The following is an 11,678-nucleotide window of genomic DNA, read 5'->3' as shown; positions in this document are numbered from 1 at the left end:
ACTCCTGTCAAATATTAATTACAACAGAAGATGGTATAGAAATATGAATGTAATCTAGATGTGCTCTGTCTCTTCTAATGTCATCCATTCTCTAAAGGACAAAGAGACCAGTTATCTGTCCAGGAGCCCATGGACAGTAATGTCTGTAAGGAACAAATGGAAAACCTTGGATATTGGGACATGATAGTCACTTTAGGTCTAACTCATTTCACGAAAAGACATTTCCTATTTCCTTTTTTCATCATCTACCATAAATACTAGATCAAGTACAGTCAAGAGCCAATATATGGCTCCTATTACCGAGGTGATTTTTATAATAATCATTAGCATCTGTGACAAAACTTCACAGGGTGTTAATCTGAACAAACACTGTGGCAACCTTTTCCTCTAGTCACATCCAGGAGTGGGGGGAAAAAAATCCAAGGAAATATATTTCCTCTTATCCCCCATCCTGACCTGAGCAGAGAGAGACCTGTTTCCATTCACATGGTCTACATCTAATTCCTTGTGAGCAAAGGCCATCCTCTCAGGCCACTCCACAGCATGCTAAGCAACTGCTGAAATTGAATGGAATAGGTTTCCTTGCCTGTACCAGTCCTTTGTTTCATTAGATGAGGAGGGATTTAAATATGCACAATTCCAGCATCATTAATCAGTCTCTCAGAGCCTATTAAGGACTGTCCAAACCTTGATTTTCTTGTCCCCCCAACATCCTGCCTTTCCTGATTGAGACAAAGAGCTGAGGTGACACCACTTGAAACTCGGTTTAGGCCAGAGCTCACCTCAGAACTGCACTCTTCCCTGCTAAAGGGACCATTTCACCCCTCCTCAGCCTTGGGCCTTTAGCCTTCCATCTTGCCAATGGTCCCTCATCAGAACCTACCCAGAAGAGGCGAGCTATATACTATGCAGGTCCTTATGGGGGCCAGGCAGCCACTGAAATAACACCTGTGGAGGCCTATACTTGCTCACATGAGATATCCTGAGGAGTTACCAATACTGAGTCTAAAACCTTTAGGGCTTCTGGGATTTGAAGGAGACTATGGTCAGTGATGGAGGTGAGTGTCAGGGCACCAGGGAGCCTGACACGTCTCCTGCCTTGCACACCTTCATTTTACTAACGTGGGTACATGGGTTGGGTGTCTACCTATGGCAGGTGCAGTTCCAGGCACACAGGGGCCGCTCTCACACACAGTTTACAGTCCAGAGCTTGCTAACATTCTAGGCCTCCACCTGGAAAGTAACACACCCCACTCTGCTTTTTGACTCTTTTTTGGTTTTTTTGTCTTTTTGTTTTTTGTCATTTCTAGGGCCACTCCCACCGCATATGGAAGTTCCCACGCTAGGGGTCTAATCAGAGCTGTAGCCACCAGCCTACGCCAGAGCCACAGCTACGCAGGATCCGAGCCGGTTCTGCGACCATCTACCACAGTTCACGGCAACGCCGGATCCTTAACCCACTGAGCAAGGCCAGGGATCGAACCCACAACCTCACGGTTCCTAGTTGGATTCTTTAACCACTGAGCCGCGAGGGGAACTCCTGCTTTTTGACTCTTGACAATCCACAGCTCCGTATGCCTGTGTGCTGCAACCAAGGTAAAGGCTTATAACCCAGCCAAAGAGTTAATCCACCGACAAAAGGAGCAGCAGTGACCTGGCCGGCCATTAAGGGCAAAGCTCACAAAGCCTTCCTACGGGGCACTCAACCACGACTGACTCTGGGAGCTCAGGCTGCCCCCAGGCCCGCCACGACCGAGGCTAGGGCCACTCTGAGCTAGGACTGGGAACTGACAAAGGGGAGGGAGCAAGAGTGCCGACTGCGGCGTTCCTGCCCGCGAAGACAGACGGTACTGGTCCCTCTGGCGGACCCCAGGGACAGCGGCGGGGAGAGCCACCGCTGCGGGAGCCAGCCCGCCGGTTCTCGTGGCCGAGCCACCTTTTCACTCCCGGGCTCTGCACAAGTGCTGGGGCGCCTTGGGTCGGGAAGGGAGCCGAGGCCTCTGGTCAGGTCCCCGCTGCCGGTGGTGTGAAGGGCAGTGATGAGAGGGCGTGTCGTCAACTTTCTGGGGGGCTGGCAGAGTTGGAGTTGTGTTTCGGAGGTAACCATCAGAACGCAATCAGAACCTTTCTGGGAGCCCAGAGCTCCCCGTTTCAGGCCCGGGTCTCCAGTCCTCTGGCCCGGGACTCACCGTCTTTGGCACCTGGTTTCCTCCGACCGCTGGACCTCCTTTGGGGCCGCCAAGTTCCGCACCTCCTGCAGGCGCCAGGGGTGGGCGGTGTCGGCCCAGTCTCGGTCCGCGTGGGGCTTGGGCTTCTCGCTCCACCGGGAGCCGACACGCGGAAACTCCGGCTGGCCCCTGGCCTCTCTCAGCCAGGGGTCTTCCGGGGCCGCCTCTTCGCTTCCAAGGCGTCGGGGGCCGGCCACAGCCGCCCCTACAGCACCAGCCTTGCGGCCCCAGCTCCTCACTCCAGCCAACTTCCCCGCCGCTGGCGCGTCTCTCCGCCAGCCTTCCGCTGCTGACGATTGGACCGCGGCGGCGGGGCGGAGAAGGGCGCTCCTCACAGACCGCGACACCCGCGGGCTCTGGCGCGCCACGATTGGCTGTGGACTCCGCCAGTCACGGGTTGAAGGGCGCCCCGCCCCGCGGGGCCGGCCCCGGGCTGACTCCGCCCTTACTGCTGCCCGGCCCCGCCTCCCTCGGAGCCCTGTAGCCTCAGCCCCGCTGTCCGGCTCATTCGCTGAGCGGGTCGGTGAATTGTCAGCGCGCTCCGGGCAGCTGCTGAGCCTGAGCCGGGGCTGCCGCCGAGCTTGACGTGCTCCCTCCGAGGTGCCTGCCCGAGCCAATGTGCTCCGGTTGGCTAGGGCGAGAGGTGTCGCCGGTTCGGGGCAACTTGAAATTCAGGATCCACAGCAGGGGCGTCGGTTTGCGATCGGGACTCGGCGATGAGGGTGAGTGGCCGCGCGCGAGGCGAGCGGCTCCTCTCGGCGCTGTTAGGCGAGCGGGGGGACTGGACGGGTCCTGCCGCGTGTCGATCTGTCCGTCGGAGCGTGGCGGCTGTGAAGAGGTCAGGGCTGCCGGGATTCACTCCTTTCGAGAATACCCACACCCGAACATCTTGTTTCAGAGCGTCCCAACTCGGCCCGGGACGCGGCTGAGTGTTCGCAAGAACTTGGCGTGTTGTAATTGCCATCATTAGGTGGGGCCTGGGGACTCTTCCCCTGGCCCTCTGCGACGGCGACACGCGCGCTAGGGACGGCCTTCGTGCCCAGCGGTGTGCGGATAGCAGTTCCTTGATGGCTTGAGGACAGGTTCCTGAAAAATCAACACGCGCCGGAGCCGGTGCGGCGAGAGAACCGTGTCTGTTGTCTGATGCATAGCCTGAGCCAGCGATCATAGGGGTCCGGGTGGGTCTTTAGGGGTGAGAGAACTTTAGTGACCAGCTAGGTTCTGTACCAGGAGCTTCAGTGCTTTGCAATTATTGAAAGGAATTGACAGCACGGATATTAAACTTTGTAAAGTAATTGCTTTCTATTAGCACTTGAATCCGCATCCATTATGAGGTGCTCGGACCTCCACGTCCACCTGCAAGGTGTGTCCTAAGTACTTCGTTAGCACCCGGGGTACTTGCTGTCTATCCCAATGCCCAGAGACCCTGGGGAATCCTAGATGAGACCGTGAAAGCCACCACCAGGCTGGTGGATTGGTATTTGTTTGAGCGCCTGTGTTTTAAGTGATGAAGTTGTGACAGAAACTGACAACAGAGGATTCAAGGTTAAACCTGACACTTTTTGTTTGTGACTCAGTGGAAGATAGATTATTATTTTCTCTCTCTCTCTCTCTCGTTGATAAGGCATAAAAGTAGCTGTTTTGTCTGAGGGCAGTTACATACATATAGTTTATGTTATGTGTGGACCAAATAGAATTGAATCCAATATTTTCTTGTAATACTTATTTGACGTGAATAAGGGCTTACTGGGAGTACTAGGTAGAGACTTGATGACAGAATTGGGCAATATTTTGATCTTTGAAAATGTATAAAAACACTGAGATATATAGCTATCCATGTATATGTAGATGTGCCTACATATGTGTGTACTTCTGTGTGTGTATAAAATTGATAAGCAAATCAAGGAGAAATATGGAGGAGGAAACAGCCTTGAACTTCCTCTGAGTAGAGAGGTAGACCCTCTGATCTGTGGGGTGTATGATGAGTGTGTGTGTAAGCATGTCTGGATCTGCCTAGTCTGTCTGGGTAGTGTATGTCCATGAACTTTACGAGCATTCGGTTCAATAGCATTGCTTGCAGATTCCCAGTTCCTGTTTTACAGCCTAGTAGCCACCAGCTGGTCCATCTGTTAAAACATAACATACACACTTCAGTGGGAGCACTAGGGTGGAACGTGGGTAGGGGGCAACCCATAGTAGAAACACGCTACAAACAAAGCCTACCCCTCAAGTCCATTTTCATTCAGTCTGAATATGTGATTTTTGGTGAGGGAGAAAAGGAGTGTTTGACTCCACAGAAATGGCAAATTATATTTTGTGAAATAATTATAGGCATGGTTTGGGAAGAGGTGAGTAGATAGGAGGGAAAAAAATCTCTCTAGAAAAGAAATGTGGTGCTTGTCACATAACCATGCAACACTGGTTTACTGCTTTGCAGTAGCATGTATATCAAAAACTGTTTTCTTTTGCTTCTTAAAAGAATGCATTAAAACTGAACTGTTTCCCCCCAAAAAAAATCTCAATAGAAGTAAACAGAGCTTCATTACAGAGGCTATTTAATCTACTAGCATTGACTGCCTTAGTAATTCTAATGAAACATGTTTTTAGGAATTTATAACTTAGATATAAATTCATATTCAGCCTAAGCACTAGCTGCAGTGGTTTACAATTTATAGTTTAAAAAACAATAAAAAGCCTTTATCACAAAACTTCTGATGACTAAAAGGGTATGGGAGAAATATAACAGCTTATTAAGTTCCTATAGCCAAGTGACTGATACTTAAACTATAAATTCCTTTAATAGTATAATTACTTTGGTGACAAAATAAAGGCCATATTTTTAAGAAGCATAGTTGATATTTTTTCTAATAATTTTATGCTCATAATTACATTTTAATAATTATGTTTATTGTATGTGGGTACAATAAACTGGGATGGTTCTTAAGAACACATCATAAGAAATACTGTTTTCATTTTTATGCTACTTAAACATTTGGGAGAAAATATTCTAATCCCTTATCTGCATCTTTACATTTCTGATGAACTATGTAGACAAAATAATTCTCCTGCCTTGATACCACCTGTGTCAACTGGGTTGCTCCCTAAAAATTCAGTTCATGGGTTAGACTCTTATCTCCAAGATCAGATTTGGGAGTCTTGAGGTAGGGCTTGGGAATCTGCATCTTTAACAAGCACCCAGGTGATTCTGATGTCAGCAATCCCCTCACCATAGTTTGAGAAACACACGAATAGCATTTATGATATAAAAGAACAATTATAGTTTGTGGGTTGATTCAACAAATAACTGTTCCAGAATTTCCAGGTGGCATTTACTAGCCTTGTGAAATTTATAGGTAATGTTTTAACTCTCTGTCCTCAACAATGGCACCTTTTGTCCTGTGTTCAGAAGTGGTTTTGGAATCCTGAGATATCCCTATTGCAGGTGAGCACCAATTCTAAAAAAATTTGTTGGGGGAAGCAAGGTAAATTAAGACCCCAACTCAGCCTTACCTATGCCTTATTCCAAATCCAGTGGATTCCTGGAGTGCTCTGGGGTGACTATGCCAGTCTTAACTCACACTGTCGGGCATTTCTCCCTGGAAGGTAGAAGAAGCCCAATCCCTGAGATACACTGTTTTGTTTTGGTTTTTTTGGCCCTGCTTTTGGCATGTGGAAGTTCCTGGGCCAGGAATCGAACCCACACCAAAGCAGCAACCCAAGCCGCTGCAGTGACAGTGGCGGATCCTTAACCTGCTGTGCCACAGGCAAACTCTAAGAGAGCCGCCTGTGACTCATTAAAATTCTTCTAAGCTTGGAACCTGAACCTCAACCCAGCTAGGACAGACTTAGCTGAAGTCAAGGATCTCCTTGAGAAGCTGTGGCTGGTCTGCCTCTTGGTCAAAAGTGTGTCCCAGGCCACCTACTCAGAGACCCAGTGAGTCATCTTAGAAGTATTGCGAGGTGTCCAGTTAATTGGGTACATAGATTTTCCTAGCATCACAGAGAGATGATTGCCACCTCGTCTTTCAAGTCCATGTGATTTTGATTTATTAATTATTACCAATTAGCTTTTTATATGTAGTTTGATACTGACTTTTGGATTCTGTTCTCCCACTTCAGACTGGCATAATTCTTAGTGTAAGACTCCTAGATAAAATGTGAAAGAGAAAGGATCTTTCAGAAGTGGTTGCCCTTCCCTCTTTCTACCATCCAGGAACCTAAAAAGCCAAATGACTTCTCAGAGGACAGAAGTGCCCAAGATATCTACTTCCCTGATGACAAAAGAACATGGATAGGCTGGGACGCTGAACTTGGATTGTTCCAGGCCACTGGATCATTACTGGGACTTTTACAGAGCAATTTATGCTTTAAGAAGCACTTGGCAGGCATGTTTATAGGTCGCTTATCTTAACAGTCCTTTGAGTGAGATGATTTTTTTCCCGTTTTGTCACAGATGAGCAAACAGCAGCCACAAAAGGATAATAATACAGTCCTCCTTCGGTCTCCTTGGGGGAACTGATTCCAAGACCCCTTGCAGATACCAGAATCCCCGAAGCTCATGCACCTTATATAGAATGACAAAGCGCAGCTAGCCTTCCATATCCGTGGGGTTCCGCATCCACAGATACCAAGAGCCAACTTTCACATTTAAATATAACACCAGTAACAAAAGCTGGGCCTTACGTTTTGATTGTCTTTACTTAGCTTCATATTAAGATGGTTATGGTTATAATATGTTCATATTATCTAGTTTTTTTACCTCTTCAATTTTTTTCAATAACTGAATGTACTCCTGAAACAGTTTTCTTTATAAAGCTAACCACCATATATAATGACTTGTTCAGTGATCCTGCCCTTTGTCATCCAAGCTTTATTTGGAATGGCAAATAAATTTCAAAAGTCACAAAGCAGAATGGCAGCAAAGCTTGTATGTAGAAGTTTGGGGACTGGTATTTTAGATCTGTACTGTTTGCCTGTTGAGTCATGTTAGGCTGCTAATAATGTTTTCACACTGGCCAAAAAAAATAAATAAATAAAGTTGCTTATATTTCATTTGCTCAGCTTCTGCGTGATTGGATGGACCTAGAAAATTCCCAAAGACTAAGATATAATTACAGCTTCTGATTATAGACAATGGGACCAATTTGTGTCTGGTTAAAAACTACAGTAGAAAGCTACTTTTCTTGAAACTGGACAGTAGGTAGTTGCAAGCTTCTCAGCAACCTTTCTCGCTTACTTTTTTTTTTTTGCCATGGCATACTTTTGGTAAAATTCTTTGGCAAAGAGAATTTCACAAATTCTTTTCCAAATTTTTGACACTTCTTTCCATGTCCCTATTCCCTGGGTTAAATCCACTTAGAAAAAAATTGCTTTTCAAGTCAATCTGCCCTTTTAACAGCTCCCAATACTTAAATTTTGTCTGTTTGACTCATTCTCCTCCATAATGTCCCTAAGGCTTTATGTTCCTAAGTTTAAGAGCTCCTACCTTCATTTTAGTTTTTTTGGATCCAATATTATCTTCTAATAATAGAACAATCATTGAGCTATAGAAGTTCTACTCTAGCTTTAACTTTGTGGATTTAACTATAACCATATTAAGAAAAACAAAAAAGGATAATACTAACGTGATGTTGTTATGTGCATCTTATTAGATATTCCCAGCATATAGTTACCATGGGAAATTTAAGATCCAGATGAATGAGGTGATGGATTCACTCATCTGTGACCTTACAGACACTCTTCTGATATAAGCTGAGAAACATAACTGAACACAGCATCCTGGATTACAGAGGAAAAACAAATGCTGAGCTCTCAGAAACGAATTGGCAGAAAGTAAGGGGTCACGGTTGGGATGGGATGGGATGGAGAGAGTGGTGGGAAAGAAATACCTTCCATAAAATTCCAGACAGGATGTTAAGAAATTTATAGAGGTGCTGATGGTTTGGAGTTTCTTGGGGCATTGATTCTGTTTTATATTGTCTTCACAACCTACTCACCCTGCTTACTTTAAATAATTTATTATAGCAGCAGGCCTTCCCTTGGTTAGTTTCATTCCTTTTTTTTTTTAATAACTTTTTCCTTCTCATCTCTAGGTCTAATCAGAGGCATATGTAATAGTGTGGCTGTTCTAGAATATTTAGGAAAATTCATGATCAATATCACCACATTATAAAACCATGGCTGTTCTGTTCTATTTTGCAGTGTTTTCTTCCCTGCTATATTAACTCAGTATCTGTGTTTTAAATAATATTTTATTAATCTTTGCACAATGAGACTTCTGAGCTTATTCTTCTTGGCTGGAACTATCTTTGGAGTCATCCATCATAAGACCACCATTGATCTAATGATGTATTTATTGCTCTCTATTGCAGCACTGGCAGGAAACCCAGTATGATTCTAAAAATTTGATTAAAAAGAAATCAAGTTTTTGCAAGGCGTAGCCACCCAATTATGTTAGCAGCTGCCAAGTATATTTTATGCTAAAATATACACAGATATTTCAAGTGAGCAAAATGTGATCTTTTCAAAAGCTTTTAAGACTTTTTGCTATAAAATAAGTATAACAAGAAAATGCCTTGTAATTAGAAAAATTATAAGTGCACTCCTCTCCTCAGCCAAAGGTAAGGTATAGTATTTTCCAGATTATACCCCTAGATACTAAATGCACAGGTTTATCTTTTTGATTGACAATAATAAAAACAGTAGTGCTAAGAACCATCTCCTAGCCCTTGAACAATCTTCCAGGTAATCATTACAAACCAAAATGAACTAATGAGTGGCATTCAAGTACCTAACCTGGGTAGCAGCTCTTTAGCTAACTCAAAACACAGTGGGCCTTTGGGGAGCTTTTTTCCGCCCCTCTTTGCCAGCAGTGCTCTTATCTTCTATAATCCCCTCCTGCAGACTGGAAGCCCCTTGAGGGCAGGGATCTGTCATCTTATAGCTTCTCCAGGGATCATATTCAGGAAATTGCTGAATAGCACTAGAGGCTACAAAGAATTACACGCAAACACCCCAAAGGCCTTAAAAGGACACGCACAAGATGTTCACCGTAAGTATGAATGGTGACAATAACTGAATCATTTGTCCCAAACTTTCTATGTTAGCCCCAGTCTCAGCACTTCATAAAACTATCATCCATGGCTGCCTCTTGATCGTCAAGGTCCCTGTGCTCCACCCCTGCCCTGTCTCCTTTCCTCACCCTCTCGCTGCTGTGCCTTCTTCAAGAATGTCACCAGCTCCCCCGAGACTAGGCCATCTCCCCTGGTTCTTCATACCCCTTGCCATACCTTGACCAGGCAGCTAACTCAGGGGCCCCACTTTGAGACTTGGGACAGCCATTTAAAGTCTGGGATGGGTTGGTTCCTTCTGCCATCCAGTGTAGGTGACCACCTAACTTTGGCCATGGGAGATTTGGGGGCCTTGGAGGACCTAGATGGTGCTGGGCCTAGAGGCTGCTGATATCCAAAAGCTCAGCATAGTGAGGAGACTTGACATTTGTTAAGTGAAGCTTTTTTATTTTTTTTAAATCCCCCAGATTTTTATTTTGGAGACTCTCAGAATGTTTTTCATTGATAAATCGCCCTTGGTTCAGGAAGCATCCTTATGTAGTCATGTTTATGACATAGTATGAGGGCTTAGATGAGCACCAGCTCTTACCTCACAGCTGGGTGACAGAGGAGGTGTACAGACTGTGTGTCCAGGTAGAGTTTATGGATCAGCTGAGTTACGCATGACTGCCGGAGGTCAGGGCCATTAGGATAACCCTTTTACGTTGGATCCTAACAGGCTTTTAAATGACTGCAAGAAATCAAGGACCCCTATTTTCTGTCTCATCTGAGAGATGAAGGCTCACTTAACATAGATGCTTCTATCTCATACCTGCTAAGAAAATATCATTAGAAGATTGAGTGATGACATCTAAAAGTTATTTAGATGTTCAAGGCCACGAAGGAGGTGTGCTACCCTAGATTAGGTCATGGACTCAAATACTGGTTTATTTTGGCTCTTGTAAGTCAGGGGTACCTGCCCCTGCCTATGCCAGGGCTTCTGCTTTTCCCTAGGAGCTGAGGCCTGGGAGGACTTGAGGGAGGCCCGGCCAGGTGAAGGCTGGAGGCAAACATCTCTGCAGCTCATCCCCTTTCCTGTAACCAGCGGAGGTTCTCACGGTGGTGCCATGCTTTGGCACTTTCTCAAATGTGCTTTTCAGCAAACCTAATACCAAATCTTCCTTCCACTCTTTGTGAACATGTTACCCAAACAGAGATTCTCACAGTCAGAAAGGGCTCATCTTTAACCTTCTAAGTGTCCCTAATTTTAACTTCTCTTCTGCCCTTAGGCTCACCCTCCAATAATGTTTTCCTTTCTGTAACATTCTCTCTCCCTTCTGTTCAGGTAAGGACTCTACGTTATAAAAAGCTCTGTTATAACCAGTGTTACTCTAAATCTTTTCCCTGCAGGAGTAACAGCATTTTTGACCATTTTCAAAGGACACTCCTAGAGCATTCCAGGGTGTCTTCCTGGTGCTAAGAAAAAGATTGCAATAGTGCAACTCCTCCTCGCTGGGCTATTACATGCTCTGACAGCTTTACATGGTATAAAAGCAATTAGCCTCACAAAACCTTGGTTTTCACCAACTTTACTCATCCTTGACAGTGACACACACACACCCCTTACCTGCCTGTCACTCACCACCTCCTGCTCACTTTTTATATCATTATGAAACAAGATCACACCTCTCCAAAGTGAAAGATACATTCATTACAGCCAAAGAGATGAAGATTTCTACAAAAACCAAAACAGGTATACATAGAATAGATAAAAGAAGGGCAGGGCTACTCTGATTTCTTTACAAGCAGGACACATGGACTGATGAATCTTTTGCTGATAGGTTCTTTTTTTTTTTCTTTTTGCTATTTCTTGGGCTGCTCCCACGGCATATGGAGGTTCCCAGGCTAGGGGTCCAATTGGAGCTGTAGCCACCAGCCTACGCCAGAGCCACAGCAACGCGGGATCCAAGCCGTGTCTGTGACCTACATCACAGCTCACGGCAACGCCAGATCGTCAACCCACTGAGCAAGGGCAGGGACCGAACCCGCAACCTCATGGTTCCTAGTTGGATTCGTTAACCACTGCGCCACGACAGGAACTCCCTGATAGGTTCTTAATGTGTTCTTCCAATAAACCATGGCCTATTTCTCTTTGGAGGCTGAGTGATTGCCTTACAGCTAATGTCAACCAATAGTTGCCACTTTTTTCTTTCCCTTTAGATTTATTGCCAGTGACTTTTAGTTTTCTCTCCATTTATTTTACTTAATTTTTAGTTTTGGTGTTTCAGATTTATTTTATTCCTATCTACTTAAACTGTCCTGTTTCTAATTTCTCCAGATTTTTTTTCTCCCGCGTTCCTGCCCCACCAACATCTCTCAGTTAGACCCTGTCCTCATATTG

At 45.3% G+C, this 11,678-nt stretch overlaps 1 protein-coding gene across 1 annotated transcript in view; it reads left to right on the top strand.

The window, feature by feature from the left end:
* The first annotated feature begins 2,697 nt into the window (after positions 1-2,697).
* Positions 2,698-11,678, top strand: part of MARCHF3 (membrane associated ring-CH-type finger 3) — a 140,483-nt gene continuing 131,502 nt past the window's right edge. Inside the window, exon 1 of the mRNA XM_047778534.1 lies at positions 2,698-2,950. The gene's annotated coding sequence lies outside the window, so the exon portion shown is untranslated. The remainder of the gene's footprint in view (positions 2,951-11,678) is intronic.

The sequence above is a fragment of the Phacochoerus africanus genome, chromosome 4, assembly GCF_016906955.1.
Source record: "Phacochoerus africanus isolate WHEZ1 chromosome 4, ROS_Pafr_v1, whole genome shotgun sequence".
Classification (NCBI taxonomy): Eukaryota; Metazoa; Chordata; class Mammalia; order Artiodactyla; family Suidae; genus Phacochoerus; species Phacochoerus africanus.
The sequence above is the reverse complement of the archived record's forward strand: the minus strand, read 5'-3'. Positions and strand labels throughout refer to the sequence as shown.